A 16,485-nucleotide genomic window follows, 5' to 3' on the forward strand; every position below is an offset into this window, starting at 1 on the left:
ATATACAAATTCATAGTGCGGAATAAATATCATTGTGGGCACCATGCAATGCAAATTAGCGTTCGTACTCCTCCATATAACTTTGTAATGCTGTATATATGTAGAAACTCTAAAATAATATTTTGGCCACACTTTATTCAAAAGGAATGTTTTATGCGAAATAAACGTGAAGAGAGGGCTTTTTAGATCAATGGGGTACATGATGTAACATGTGTGAATGTGTAGTTGATGCATTTGGCGGGGCCTAGAGAGGTATGTGTGTGTATTACGTATTCGAGAGAGGCATGGATAGATGGGACGATGGGGGGGCATGGGAGAGATAGCACGAGAAATGAGAGTGGTCCAGAGAGAGAGACGAATATGACGTCACGACAAGAGATTCCATTCCCTTGAGTGTGTATATGCAAGGGGGAGGGAATAGAGGCACCAGGAGAAATTTTCTGTGTGTATGGTGTTTGTGTTGGTATGTGTGGGTGTGAGAAGATAATTGGACATGGGGGCAGAGGGTGTTTCACCGCGTGAGGTCCGGTGGGTCGAGGTGAGGCCCTTCGTTCGGTTCCGTCCTGCGCCACATTGGTCGGCCCGTGACGCATTTAGGAAGACCCATGGATGACTAGTCGTACAAGACAAAGATAGCAGAATTGTGAAGAACTTTGTGTCCACTGGCAAATCCGGCTAGGATTTGTGACCCTAGGTTCTCGGACTAAGGTAACCCCTTTATCTCTGATATTACTATTCATCCAACCTAACTTTAAGGGACATCCTACAAAATGCTCTGCTAGAATCATACTCGTCGATTAGGAAGAGAGGTATGAGACAATGCGTGAGTGATAGACGTAAAGATAATGTGCGTACATGAGACACGTAGGCAGGTCCATGTATATAGAAAAGGTCGATGAGGATTGTGCGTGTGTATGTTTGCAAGAGGAAGAGTGCTTGTGATAAAGGTTAGTGAAAACAGTTGTAAATGGTTACGAGAGGGAGGGAGGGTTATATCTAGAGCATGTGTGCGAGAAAGACACCTCGGGAGAGAGTGTGTGAGCATGTGTGAGAGACCACCGATGGAGAGTGAAACTACACGTAAAAGACTGCTCTACACATTGATTAAAGATATAAATTGTATCCAAATATTAGGATGGGATCATGATATTTGCAATTCGCGTAAGGAGCGGTCATTGATCCATCAGACATCTAGATTCTATCGAATTTGAGCATGTCTATGTTATTATTCGACACAATTGATCCACATAGTTAGTATTTTGAACTCCAGACAATGCATCACTTTAGCAATCGAATATAAACGTGAGTATAGTTCATGTTGTGTGTGTAAAGCACATTATACATACGAAAGTTACACAATGGACATTATAAATAGATACCTATGAACTAGCATGCATTTGAATTCAACTTAAGGTGGTTTAAAAAAATCGAATTCAACATGAAGTCCATTCAATTATTTGAATTTGATATCATGGCATTTGTAAACCATACCTAAATTATGGGGGCACCAATCTTTGCTCTGATTTTGTACATAATAGCATATGTAGTCGTGTACAAAATAGATTCAAATTTAGCTTCTCCATTCCAAAATAATCGTAGTTATAGGATTTTCAAGTGTCAAAATTTCAAAAAGAAGCGGATAATTTAATGAGGTTTTCAAACATACAAGGTCAAATATAACGTTGTCTATTTAGGTCAATCCTCATAGTTCAAGAGTACTCTAAACGTGAATGCTTGTGTTTCAAAATTCGAACGAAGCGCCAAAAGAGCCTCTACTCGCCCGAAACCGCGTGAGACCAATGTTTGGTAGTACAAGGAAATTGCTTTTCTAATAACTCCGACCCGTGAAACCTACCGGCCTGACGTCCAAAGGTCTAAACCGGGGTAGGTTTGTAGCTTCATCTAGACGCCACGCAACCGCATCAGAAAAACATTCATACACAATGGTCGCCTAAGCACACATGCGTGCGGCCGAAATCGCTCCCGCCCACTATTTGGGACACCTGTGATTACCATCCTACCCCCGACCTGCAGTAGGTCCAAAATTTAAGAGGGGGCAAAGTTTGTACTTTCCCCAAATTTCAAACAAGCGCGTCCCATCTTCTGTTCAAAAAAGCCAAAAACAAGCGCGTCCCAGACCGAAACATGGTCCCCCTCCCCCCCTGCCCACCCGTCCTATTCCCCATTCGTACTCCGTGGGCGCCGAAACTACCTCTCCACCAGCCCCGAAACCTCGGCGTCCTCCGTCCGGCACCCCATCCCACCCATCAACCGCCGCCCTCCTCCATCACGCCAGAGCCGATACCCCGACGTCGTGGTCCACCGCAACCTCAACCGCAACGCCCTCCACGGCTGGTAGTTGAAGCCGAGGCTGAGCCGTCCGTACCCGAGCCAGTTCAACCACGCCATCATGCGCCTCACCGCTGCCGCTCCAACTTCGCAACCCTCCACTGCGCCGGAGCTGTTCCTGCTATGCCGTCCTTCGCCGCCTCGGATCTGCTTCCCCTCCGCCGACATACGGCCACGACAACACAGTCAACAATTTGGCCATGGGTTCGTCCAAGCATGCACCCTCCAGAACATTGGTTTCCTCGGTAAAAAGAAGAAGATCGCCGCGAAATGTGGAGGTGACCACACCGGCAACGGAAAAAGGTACTCCTCTTCCCTTATTTGTGCAAATCTTACGTCTCTGCTTGCACGGTATTCATCCCACAGAAGACACTAGTTGACCGCTTGTTCTTGATACTAGATGTTCCTAGTAACTCGCGATGCACAAGGTTTCTCCTCATATACTATTTCACCTTAGCTAGAGGTCCGTCACCCCCCTGAATTTCAATTTCTGGCCAGTTGATTCCCAATTAACGGAAGCATTCCCCAGCGTAACAGGCGCTAGTACGCCTATTACGCTGGGGAAGCAGCGCCTTGGTGTTTATCTTAGGGGCGTGTGCGGCCTAGATCTACTGGCGCCCAATCTGGAGGACAGCTAGGATTAAAGGGATGGCCTGGGGGCGCTGCCAAGCACGGCGGTGGTGTGAGGTTGATGGGAGGGCGGGGCGGCAGAGGCAGGGGTCTGGGCCGGTGGTCGCTGGCGGTTCGAGAAAGATCGTCAACAGTGACTGGCGGGAGGTAGACGAAGGCCATCTGCCCGTTCCTTATAGATCGGACGGTTCATTAAAAAAAATCGTCTGACCTATTTATTTTCAGTCGACTGTTATCTTAGATATGACCACATGTGGTGGTGTGCTGGAGGAGTACCTGCATTTCCTGTGCTCATATATTACAAAATCATATGGAGTAGAATCTAATTTTGTTTGCCATGCAATGTTGTAGAGCTATCATATGTCTCCTGTCATTTATTTTTCAGCCACCTGCTATCTGCTACTTTTACAGTGCACTAGTTCTACACACACTTCACCCTTACTCTCACTATTGTGTTTTTATGCAAGGGTATTTCAGACCCTGCCTTGACAGAAGCGGAAAAGAATAGAGAGAAGTCGCTCCAGCGTGGTACGCGGCTAGGCCAAAAACGTTTCACGGCTTTAAAGGGTGTAGTGTCAGCAAATGGAGAAGAGGAACGTAGCTCTGGAGTTGATGATCCCGCTCGCCGTGAACCACCAACCCAGGTGCTTGCTTTAACTTCATGGTGTCATATGTGGTTACACGTTGCAAATGGTGTCTAGCTTGTATTCGAAAGGCCGAAGTTGGTAAGATAAGGAAAGATATTTTTTTACATGAACCACCATCCCGTGAGTACCAGAAGACAAATAGCTAGTCAGGGCACTGGCCGAGCCAGTGACAAGCCCAGCAAAGATAGGCATCACCTGGAAGCCAACTAAAAAGCTGCGATGGTGGCGAAGCATCCCGCCTCCCACTAGGCTCTCAGGTCCTAGATGATCATGCTCACCACTCCAGCCGGATGTCTAGCTTGTATTGCTTCCAATTTGGTTAAATTGCATCTTCTTAGCTTACACATTATACCTTTGAACATGACATGCCTTTCTGTTTTTGGTACATACTAGTACATCTGTGTATTAACCATGTTCTTACATCAAACTAATGTTCTTGTGTATCCCTCATCAATCACTTATGATGAGCCAGGCAGGCAAGGGGACTACTCCTCATTTAAAGAATGCAGCGTCAGCCTCCCGACATGATTCTCAAGAAACAGAAATGCTAGATGAAGATAGTGAACGTAGCTCTGTAGTTGATTACAACATTTCCCCTACACTAGCATCGCAGGTGCTTCCTCTAACTTGGCAGCATGATATGTGGTTGCATGTTGCATATGGTGTCTAGATTGTAATTCTTCCAATCTGGTTAAACTGCATGTGCTAGTCTGCTTAGCTTATACATTATACCTGTTAATGTGACATGCCTTCCTGTATTTAGTACATAGTACATCTATCTATTAAGCATGTCCATACATAAAACTATTGTTTTTTTTGTATCCCGCATCAATCAACATGATGAGACACCTTTAGTATATGCAGTGCGATACTAGCTGCATCTTTCATATGATTTATAGCATGTGCTGCTTCTAATTTGTTGAAATTCCATTTATGATGGGACGCTTTTAACTTGGCAGAGTCATATTGGTTGCATCTTTCATGTGGTGTCTAGCTTGCATTGCATCTTATTTGCTGGAATGGTTTCTGCTTTGTTTACACAAACAGTTGTGAACATGCCATGCCGTCCTGTTTTTCGTACATATTCCATCCTGGTATCATGTGTTTGCCTTACATCAAAGTAGTGATTGTCAGTATCATGCATGAGTGAGTTCTGAAGAGAGAATTTTATTGCTTTTCTTGTCAGATTTACTTGACAATTCAAAATCAATAAAGCGGAAGGAAGTTAGCAAGGCAGCGGATAAAGGTGCTCCTTCCGAATGGAGGGCCTCTATAGTTTCTACTCCTCCACACCCCCAAGATGATTTCCAAGACAACACATGCATAGACACTCAACAAAGTTGTGTTTATGATGAGCACGTCTCCCTAGTGCAGCATCACCGGTGCTCCCTCTAACTTGGCACTGTTATATGTGGTTGCATGTTATGTGTGATGTCTAGCTTGTATTGCTTCTAATTTTGTTGAATTCCATCTGCTTACTTTACACATTATACTTGAATAAGACACGTGTTCCTGTTTCTAGAACATACAATATATGTCTATCACACCATGTTCTTACATCAAATTATTACTTTTGTGTAACCTGCAACAATCACTTATCATAAGACACTTTTGACTTCGGAGTGTGATATAGGTTACATCTCACATTCTTTTCTAGCTTGTACTACTAATTTGTTGAAATGACACTTATGACAAGACAGTTTTAACTTGGTAGAGTGATATTCATTGCATATTTCATATGGTGTCTATCTTTCATTGCTTCTAATTTGCTGAAATGCCTTCTCCTTAGTTTACACATCATAAGCTGTGAATATGCAATGCTGTGAATATGCAATTGCACTAATGACGAGAGACCTCTAACATGGTAGTGTGATGTTGTTTGCATCTTGCATATGATTTATTTCTTGTACTGCTTCACATTTGTTTAAACGCCATTTATGATGAGACACTGTTAACTTGGCAGAGCGATATTTGTAGCATCTTTCATATGGTGTCTACCTTCCATTGCACTGCTTCTAATTTGGTGAAATGTCTTCTTCTTAGTTTACACATCATAGTTCTGGTTATCTCTTCCGTCCTGTTTTTCATACATATTACATCCTCCTATCATGTGGTTGTCTAACATCAAAGTTCAATTCGTCTGCATCACGCATCAATTTGTTCTGAAGAACTAAATTGTTATTCGTTTTTCTTGTAGGCTTGACTTAACATGGCACAGAGAAAGAGGAAGAAACACAGAATGGCAGGGAATGAGAAGCGGGTGAACCCTGCAGATTCTGCTGGTACTGATGGTGCAATAGAAGGTCAAAGTCCAGCAGAAATTCTACAAACACGACATCCCATGCTACACGAGTTGCAAAAAAAGCCAAACAGAAACAAATAGGTGCCACCAAACAAGCAGAGACAGCCCTAGTTCTTGCAACACCTACCATAGTACTACCAGCTGCACGACTTACTTGTGCGTCAACTGAGCTAGCAGCACGTTCCCAAGCTCCCTTGCCACCTTACACTACTTCCCAAGCACTCTTGACACAAGACGAGTTGGCAATATCAGATGAACCTTGTGAGCTTCAACAGCAAGAAGGTAGTTGCTGGAGTCAAGTTACAGTTGCATGCTCCTTTATATGTAGTCTCACAGTTTGATGTACACTAACACTTCCTATGTTTGTTGTTGGACTAGCACCTAGGCACAAGAGGAAACAAACATCATGGATAATGCTCGATAGGTTAACTAAATCTAGAGGAGGAAGAATGGAGATCCATTTTGAGGCAGGTTTAAAAAGGCCACGTGATGCTACAGAGTTAGCCAAGTTAGTATCAGAGGCAGCGGTTGCTGTTAGGTGTCATGTACGTATCCTCCCAACATGGATTCAGTACAGGAATGACAAAGATGAAACCCAGTTCAACACCTTCCTCGACCATTTATCTGTAAGTATGGTTATGTATGGAAACTAGTAATATCGTCTTGCTCTATTCAATACTTTCTAGGTTGCTGATAATGAGACTCCCATTTTCAACAGATGAGGTTCAAGTTGGATAGCCAAGATGATGCAACCAGACAAGCTTGCACCCATGTTTTCAAGTCTGCTCTGCGATAGTATCGGTATAACTTGAGGAAAACTCACTTTGAAGGCAAGGCTAATAGTGAACTTGCCCAAACATCTCCAGTGGAAAATATATCTGATGAAGACTGGAGAGGCCTCGTTAAACACTGGTCCGATCCGAAGTATCAGGTACATTATATATATATGTCATCAGATCACATGTCGAAGTCCTATTTACGCATGTGCCACACAAATCTATCTTCTTGTAGGTGAACTGTTCAAAGAACAAGGCCAACCGTATGAAAGTGAAATTCCAACAGACGGCAGGATCTCGTAGCTATATTGCACACTGCGAGGCTCTTGTAATTAGCTGCTGCTTCACTCTTTTCGATGTACCATATTATCAGATCTATATTAACTTGTTCCAAATGCAGAGGAAAGCCCGCAAGGACCAAAAAGTACCTGAACCAAATGTTGTGGAAATCTTCAAGGACCGTCACACCAGCAAGAAGAAGGGCATGACTACACCAGTCAAAGATGTTGTTGTAAGTCCTTAATCCTCATGCCTTTTAACTACTACTTACTCTGACTTGTGCCTTGAACTGCATGGTTTGCAGCCAATGTCTATTACTCTTTTCAATTTTATACACAATTGTCTTAGTGTATCATTGCACCTTACAAGGTTTAAAAGAGAGGAGTAATGTTCCTTTGATCTTGACCTGTAATCTAGTTCCGTGCTGGACTTGCCCACACAACGTTACAATTGCCTATTTGTCTGTTCTTAGTTGTTTTGTGATATGAATGATGTCGTACTATGCTTACCATATTATAAACTTTGTCTCTTTATCCTTAGCCCTCAATACAATGTGAAGAAATACACAATACATTAGGGATGGTACATGGTCATATGTTTGGAACCTGGTTTTATTATGTACTTTGCAATAAAATACAACTATTATTTTACATGGATTCACCAGAATAAGTTCTATGTATAGAACAAAGCTATTTTGTTTGGTTTTGTTGCCTCCTTAATATCTTCTGTTCTAGTACTACTAATGTAAAACCTCAACTTTTCAGCGAGCTATGGAAAAAAATGGTGGAACCGCCACCTTCTAAAGGTGGCGAGGCAACTATAACCGCAATGTCAGCTCTTGCTACAGTGGGTCAGTACCTGTCCACTAACAGTGCCAAAAGCACGTTCCTGCGTAATACTGGGTTGGTTGTTAAGGAAATATCGTCCAAACTGCCTCATGATCAAGATATGCAAGCTCAAAGCAATGTTGTATCTGCGCTCCAGACACAAGTCCATTCCCTAACAGAGACCCTTTGTGAAACAAGGAGAAACATTGCTCAATGTTGTCAAGATATGCATGGTTTTGAAACCAGGCTATCAGACATTTGCTATGTTGTTCAGGAGCCTAGGGGAAATGAAGGCGACGGTTATGGTACTCCATCGGACAATACATCATGAAAACGTAACAGTCATGTCAAATGAACTGAGCTTCCGAACTTTTGGTGGTGCATTTATCTGCTAGACTGTTAAGTTTTATGCCAACCTTCCTTTTGTTATATAGTTGTAATTTGTTTTGGTGCGATACAAAATTTATTCTTAACGTGCAGCCACCGGCTGAAGAAAACTACAAGCCATTTTTGTATAGTGTAGGGTGTTCCCTATATTTGCACTGGTGGCAATCTTTGATGCCGAGTGGATGTAATCTGTGCAATCGCCTTAATATCCTAGCGTTAGTCTTAGCCTTATTTATTTCCTAGTCTTCTTTTTCCCTGGTTTGCTAGTGGCCGCAACTACCATGGGCCATATATGGGACGTAGGATCCATGGGTCTCCTACGGGTCGTCGATAAATGGGCCTTTAATCGGTGGGCCTCGGGCCGTCGGATAAATGGATCTACATGGGCTGTAATCAGGCGTAATTGGTATCGGCCCAGCACGGTAACAGGCCGTTAATAGGCCGTAGGACAGCAAAGGCTTAATTCTGTCACATGCATAACGGGTCGTTAATGGGCCAGAATATAGGACGGGCTGGAAACGGCGCAACAGGTTAACAGGCCAGAAACGGGCCGACTCTTGCCATGGGCCGAATTTGGCCCATTAGGGTAACAGGCTAGTAATGGGCCGACTCTTGCCATGGGCCGAATTTGGCCAATTAGCGGAACAGCCCAGTAATGGGCCGACTCTTGCCGTGGGCCGCATTTGGCCCATTAGGGGAACATGCCAGTAACGGGCCGAAAGTAATCGAGGGCCGAAAAGGATCCCAAGAACGAATGGGCCGTCAAGAGGCCGAAAGCTAACACGGGCTGGAAACGGCCCATGTAAATCACGGGCCGTTAATGGGTATAAAGAAAATTACTGTTCATTATGGGCTAGAGTCATCATGGGCCTGTAAAGGGCCGAAAGATACAAAGGCCTCATATGGGCCGAAAGACGTCGTGGGCCATACATGGGCTGAAAGTGAAATGGGCTGGTGTTATATTCGACGGCCCACATGACGTTGTTGGGCCGATTTCCTTTAAGGCCTAACGGGCCGTGAGTTAATGGGCCATAAAATGGGCTATTTGCGAAGAGACCGTTAACAGGCTTTTCATGGGCCAGCCCGTTAACATTTGACCAAGTCAAACGGGCCGGTTTTGTAAGCTAAATGGGCTAGTGGTGGGCTGTGGCATGTGTTGACATATCATAGGCGCCTATCTGACCCACTGACGAGCTGACACGTGTTTCGTCCGGCCAATAAGAATTTTACACGTGGAAATTTCCCATTGGTCGGGGCTGTTAACGGGTTATCGGATCCAAAACCCGACCCGATAGCTTAACGACGTTCCGTTACGGTGGATGCCATGTGTCGGTCAACCTTGATGAAAACACTTCTATGACGCACGATTTATCATCATGGAAGTGGACACTTCCGTGATGATAATTTTGGCAATGTCATGGAACACTTCTATGACAGCACAGGTATGACTATCTTGATTCTGTCATAAATTTGTCATGGATGTACATGCATGACAGAAAACGCGACCTACTGTGACAAACATGTATCATCATGGAAGTGTATTTTTTTGTAGTGAGGCGATATTCTTTATATTATAGTGCCACATGGGCATCCCTTTGTATTGTAGCGGCTAAACCCCACACACTATGGAGATCATCATTACCTGGATTATTGTGAGTCCGGACCGAGTGAGCGTCTTTATCTTGCTCATAAGCTGGCAAACTTCTGCGCTGTCATCCTGTTTAAGACTCCGAGGACGCCAACTGTGGCGTTTCTTCAGTGGAACGCTCGCAAGTTTAGGAAGACCCTTTCGAACTGGGTCGGGAAGCGCGATGTCCTCAATATAGATACATTCGGAAGGCCATTCTTCGGATGCCTTCCTTGGTGTGTCGGACAGATATCCGGTATTAGCGATACGCCATACTTTGGCTCCGCCCACTTCAAATATTGACCTCTCGTGATTACGCGGGACAAGACAGAACAACTTCCTCCACAGCTCGAAATGAGCCTCGATACCCAGGAATAGTTCACATAAAGCGACGTAACCCGCAATGTGCAGAATGGAGGCAGGGGTGAAGTTGTGTAGCTGGAGGCCATAGTATTCCAGAAGCCCTCGAAGGAACGGATGAATGGGAAATCCAACGCCCCTTAGCAGGTAGGGGACGAAACATACTCGCTCTCCCCCGGATGGATTGGGGAAGTCCTCTGCCTGAATCTCACCATTGAAGGAATCTAGCCCCGCTCGAACATGAACTAGATCTGCGGGGGGGGGGGGAGAAATCCCTGCATCTGCAGCTTCGTCAATTGACTGTGGGACACTGAACACCTCTCCCACTGGCCTTTCTCTGGGCCGGAACGGGTGGAGGAGCTGGGGGCGCTAGCCATGCTAGAATGGTTTCTCCTAAGCAGTTTCCGGGGATTTCCTCTGCGTGGTGCCGAATGGATCTAGGATCCAATCTCTTTAATAGGTGCTCTTCCTTGCATGGACGGGGTGTTATCTGCAAAAATACCCTGACCTTCCACCTTCGCTTGACACGTGAGAGGCGAAGTTATTTAACGCGCAGAAGCCGAGGGGAGAGACATTGAACCGATGGCCGAATACGTCACTTGAAGATCATTAAAGGAGGAACCCGCCTTGCAATGCCGAGGACAATTTGTGTGCCGAACACCTCACTATTAAAGACTGGTTCGGGGGCTACCGAGGGAGTCTTGGACTAAGGGGTCCTCAGTCATCTGGCCTATTATCCATGGGCTGGACTGATGTGCTATGAAGACATGAAGGCCGGAGACTGTACCTGTGTCCGGATTGGACTCTCCTTGGCATGGAAGGCAAGCTTGGCGACCGACTATGAAGATTCCTTCTTATGTAACCGACTCTATGTAAACCCTAGACCCCCCGGTGTCTATATAAACCGGAGGGGTTAGTTCGGAAAGGACAGATACTCATTACCATAGTCATACAGGCTAGACTTCTAGGGTTTAGCCATTACGATCTCGTGGTAGATCAACTCTTGTAACACTCATATTCATCAAGATCAATCAAGCAAGATGTAGGGTTTTACCTCCATAGAGAGGGCCCAAACTTGGGTAAAACACGTGTCCCTCGTCTCCTGTTACCATCGATCCTAGACGCACAGTTCGGGACCCCCTACCCGAGATCCACCGGTTTTGACACCGACATCCGCAACTACAAATCAGCCTAACCATAGCATGAAACATATGGATCCAAATCAACCCCTTACAAAGCAACTCATAAACTAGGGTTTAAGCTTCTGTCACTCTAGCAACCCATCATCTACTTATTACTCCCCAATGCCTTCCTCTAGGCCCAAACAATGGTGAAGTGTCTTGTAGTCGACGTTCACATGACACCACTAGAGGAGAGATAACATACATCTCATCAAAATATCGAATGAATACCAAATTCACATGACTACTTATAGCAAGACTTCTCCCATGTCCTCAGGAACAAACGTAACTACTCAAAAATCATATTCATGTTCATAATCAGAGGGGTATTAATATGCATAAAGGATCTGAACATATGATCTTCCACCGAATAAACCAACTGGCATCAACTACAAGGAGTAATCAACACTACTAGCAACCCACTGGTACCAATCTGAGGCTTTGGGACAAAGATTGGATACAAGAGATGAACTAGGGTTTGAGATGAGATGGTGCTGGTGAAGATGTTGATGGAGATTGATCCCCTCCCGATGAGAGGATCGATGGTGATGATTTCCCCCTCCTGGAGGGAAGTTTCCCCGGCAGAACAGCTCCGCTGGAGCCCTAGATTGGTTCCGCCAAGGTTCCGCCTCGTGGCGGCAGAGTTTCGTCCCATGAGCTAGCTTATGATTTTTTTCCTCGACGAAAAACCTCATATAGCAGAACATGGGCATCAGAGACCTGCCAGGGGGCCCACAAGGCAGGGGGCGCGCCTAGGGGAGTAGGGCGCGCCCCCACCCTCATGGACGGTGGGTGGCCTCCTCTGATACTTTCTTCGCCCAATTATTTTTTATATATTCTGAAAATAATTCCCGTGGAGTTTCAGGACTTTTGGAGTTGTGCAGAATAGGTCTCTAATATTTGCACCTTTTCCAGCCCAGAATTCCAGCTGCCGGCATTCTCCCTCTTCATGTAAACCTTATAAAATAAGAGAGAATAGGCATAAGTATTGTGACATAATGTGTAATAACAGCCCATAATGCAATAATTATCGATATAAAAGCATGATGCAAAATGGACGTATCACAGTTCCCTTTCTGCCACTGGAATCAAGCATCGTAAGATCGAACCAACTACAAGGCACCTCTTCCAATTGAAAGATAAATAGATCAAGTTGGCCAAAAAACCCAAATATCGGAGAAGAAATACGAGTCTATAAGCAATCATGCATAAAGAGATCAAAGAAACTCAAATAGTTTCATGGATATAAAAAGATAGATCTAATCATAAACTCAAAGTTCATCGATCCCAACAAACACACCGCAAAAAGAGTTACATCATATATGGATCTCCAGGAGACCATTGTATTCAGAATCAAGAGAGACATAGAGGAAGCCATCTAGCTACTAACTACGGACCCGAAGGTCTAAAAAGAACTACTCACGCATCATCGGAGAGGCACCAATGGACATGGTGAACCCCATCCGAGATGGTGTCTAGATTGGATCTAGTGGTTCTGGACTCTACGGCGGCTGGATGAATATTTCGTCGACTCCCTAGGGTTTTGGGAATATTGGGGTATTTATAGAGCAAAGAGGCGGTTCGGGGGGCACCCGACGTGGGCACAACCCACCAGGGCACGTCTGGGCCTCTTGGCGCGCCCTGGTGGGTTGTGTTCTACTTGGAGCACGCCCAGGCGCAACCAAGGCCCATTATGTTCCTTCTAGTCCATAAAAAATCTCTGTAAAGTTTCGTCTCATTTGGACTCCGTTTGATATTGATTTTCTGTGATGTAAAAACATGGGAAAAACATCAACTGACACTTGGCACTATGTCAATAGGTTAGTACCAAAAAATGATATAAAATGACTACAAAATGATTATAAAACATCCAAGATTTATATTATAACAACATGGAACAATAAAAAATTATAGATAAGTTAGAGACATATCAGCGCATCCTCCTCCCCTCCTTTATATACGGGGGCGGGGGGCACCCCAAAGGCACATCAATTGTTCTCTTAGCCATGTGCGATGCCCCCCTCCATAGTTTACTCCTCTGGTCATAGCGTCATAGTGCTTAGGCGAAGCCCTGCGCGGATCACTTCACCATCACCATGACCACACCGTCGTGCTGATGAAACTCTCCATCGATACTTTGCTGGATCAATAGTTCGAGGGACGTCGTCGAGCTGAACGTGTGCAGAACTCGGATGTGCCGTACGTTCGGTGCTTGATCGGTCGGAACGAGAAGAAGTTCGACTACATCAACCACGTTGTCCAACGCTTCCGCTTTCGGTCTATGAGGGTACGTGGACACACTCTCCCTTTGTTGTTGCTATGCATCTCCTAGATAGATCTTGCGTGGTCGTAGGAAAATTTTGAATTTGCATGCTACGTTCCCCGACAGTGGTATCAGAGCCAGGTCTAGCTATGCACAGATGATATGCGCGAGTAGAACACAAAGAGTTGTGGGCGGTGATCGTCATACTGCTTACCACCAATGTCTTATTTTGATTCGATGGTATTGTTTGATGAAGCGGCCCGGACCAACCTTACATGACCATGTTCATGAGACCGGTTCCACCGACAGACATGCAACTAGTTTTGCATAAAGGTGGCTGGGGGTGTCTGTTTCTCCAACTTTAGTTGAATCAAATTTGACTGCAGGGGGTCCTTGTTGGAGGTTAAAATAGAAAACTTGATAAATCACCATTGTGGTTTTGATGCGTAGGTAAGAACGGTTCTTGCTAGAAGCCCGTAGCAGCCACGTAAAACTTGCAACAACAAAGTAGAGGAAGTCTAACTAGTTTTTGCAGGGTGATACGTCCATTTTGCATCATGTTTTCTTACTGTTATTTATAATGTTTTTATCCATAATAATGCTTTTTGGAGTAATTCTAATGCCTTTTCTCTCATAATTTACAAGGTACACACAAAGAGGGAGAATTCTGGGAGCTAGAAATCTGGACCTGGAAAAGCTACGTCAGGCCACCTATTCTGCACAACTCCAAACAAGCTGGAACTTGACGGGGATTTTTTATGGAATATATAAGAAATATTGGAGCCAATAACTACCAGAGGGGGGCCACCAGGTGGGCACAACCCACATGGGCGCGCTAGGGCCCCTAGGCACGCCCTGGTGGGTTGTCGCCTCCTCGGCCCACCTCCGGTGCCCATCTTCTGGTACATAAGCCATTTTGACCTAGAAAAAATGAGAAGAAGGCTTTCAGGACGGAGCGCCGCCGTCTCGAGGTGGAACTTGGGCAGGAGCACTTTTGCCCTCTGGCGGAGCGATTCCACCGGGGGAAATTCCCTCCCGGAGGGGGAAATCATTGTCATCATCATCACCAACAACTCTCCCATCTTGGGGAGGGCAATCTCCATCAATATCTTCAACAACACCATCTCATCTCCAACCGTAGTTCATCTCTCGTATTCAATCTTGTTACCGGTACTATAGATTGGTGCTTGTGGGTGACTAGTAGTGTTGATTACATACTGTAGTTGATTAGTATATGGTTTATTTGGTGGAAGATTATATGTTCAGATCCATTATGCTATTTAACACCCCTCTGATCATGAGCATGTTTATCATTTGTGAGTAGTTACTTTTGTTCTTGAGGTCACGGGAGAAATCATGTTGCAAGTAATCACGTGAACTTGATATGTGTTCGATATTTTGATAGTATGTATGTTGTTATTCCCTTAGTGGTGTCATGTGAACGTCGACTACATGACACTTCACCATATTTGGGCCTAAGGGAATGCATTCTGGAGTAGCAATTAGATGATAGGTTGCGAGAGTGACAGAAGCTTAAACCCCAGTTTATGCGCTATTCCGTAAGGGGCCGATTGGATCCTAGAGTTTAATGCTATGGTTAGAATTTATTCTTAATACTTTTCTCGTAGTTGCGGATGCTTGCGGGAGGGTTAATCATAAGTAGGAGGTTTGTTCAAGTAAGAATAGCACCAAAGCACCGGTCCACCCACATATCAAATTATCAAAGTAGTGAACACAAATCGAACCAACATGATGAAAGTGACTAGATGAAATTCCCATGTACCCTCAAGAACCCTTTGCTTATCATAAGAGACTGTTTTGGCCTGTCCTTTGCCTCAAAAGGATTGGGCTACCTTGATGCACTTTTGTTACTATTATCATTAATTTCTCGTTACAAATTATCTTGCTATCAAACTACTCCGCTACTTACAATTTCAGCACTTGCAGAAAATACCTTACGGGAAACAACTTGTCATTTCCTTCTGCTCCTCGTTGGGTTCGAAACTCTTACTTATCGAAAAGAGCTACAATTGATACCCTATACTTGTGGGCCATCAAGGCTATTTTCTGACGCCGTTGCCGGGGAGTGAAGCGCCTTTGGTAAGTGGAATTCGGTAAGGAAACATTTATATAGTGTGCTGAAATTTACTGTCACTTGTTACTATGGAAAACAATCCTTTGAGGGGTATGTTCGGGGTATCTTCACCTCTCCAAAACCACAATTAGTTACCCCTCAACCTACTGCACCTACTGAAAATATTTAATATGAAATTCGTTCAGGTATGATAGAACAACTGCTAGCTAATCCTTATGCAGGAGATGGAACCGAACATCCCGATATTGTAACATCCCAAATTTTCAATTTGGAATGTTATACATTAGATCATCATGCATATCATATTTTATTTGCTTTGGGTTTTGATCCTAGAAAATTCTAAGAAACTCAAGGACCCACGGAGAGAGTTGGGGATTTCGTTATTTTCATATTTGAGTTTTTCTCAAATTTTGAGAATAGGATCATTTGATTTTATTTATTTTATCATCAATTATTTCTATTACAAAAATATGAGAGAGGGAATAAAATGACTTTCCCAAAATATAGAAATATTGAGGATTTGATAAAAAAATCAAATAGTTTTATTTCGGCGTTTTTGTTGTTGTTTTTATTTGAATTAGGAAAAATGCGCGTTTTTCAAAATTGCATTTAGGGCCCAAATAAATGTTCACTTTGTCTGGCTTGATTTTAAAAGCCCGGGAAAATTTATTTCGGGATTTTTAGAGTCCGTTTAGTATTTCTTTTTATTTTTTTCTTCCGAGCGTAATTATTTAAAAAAAGGGAACCGACTATGGGCCGTAC

This window comes from Triticum aestivum, chromosome 2A, assembly GCF_018294505.1.
Source record: "Triticum aestivum cultivar Chinese Spring chromosome 2A, IWGSC CS RefSeq v2.1, whole genome shotgun sequence".
Taxonomy (NCBI): domain Eukaryota; kingdom Viridiplantae; phylum Streptophyta; class Magnoliopsida; order Poales; family Poaceae; genus Triticum; species Triticum aestivum.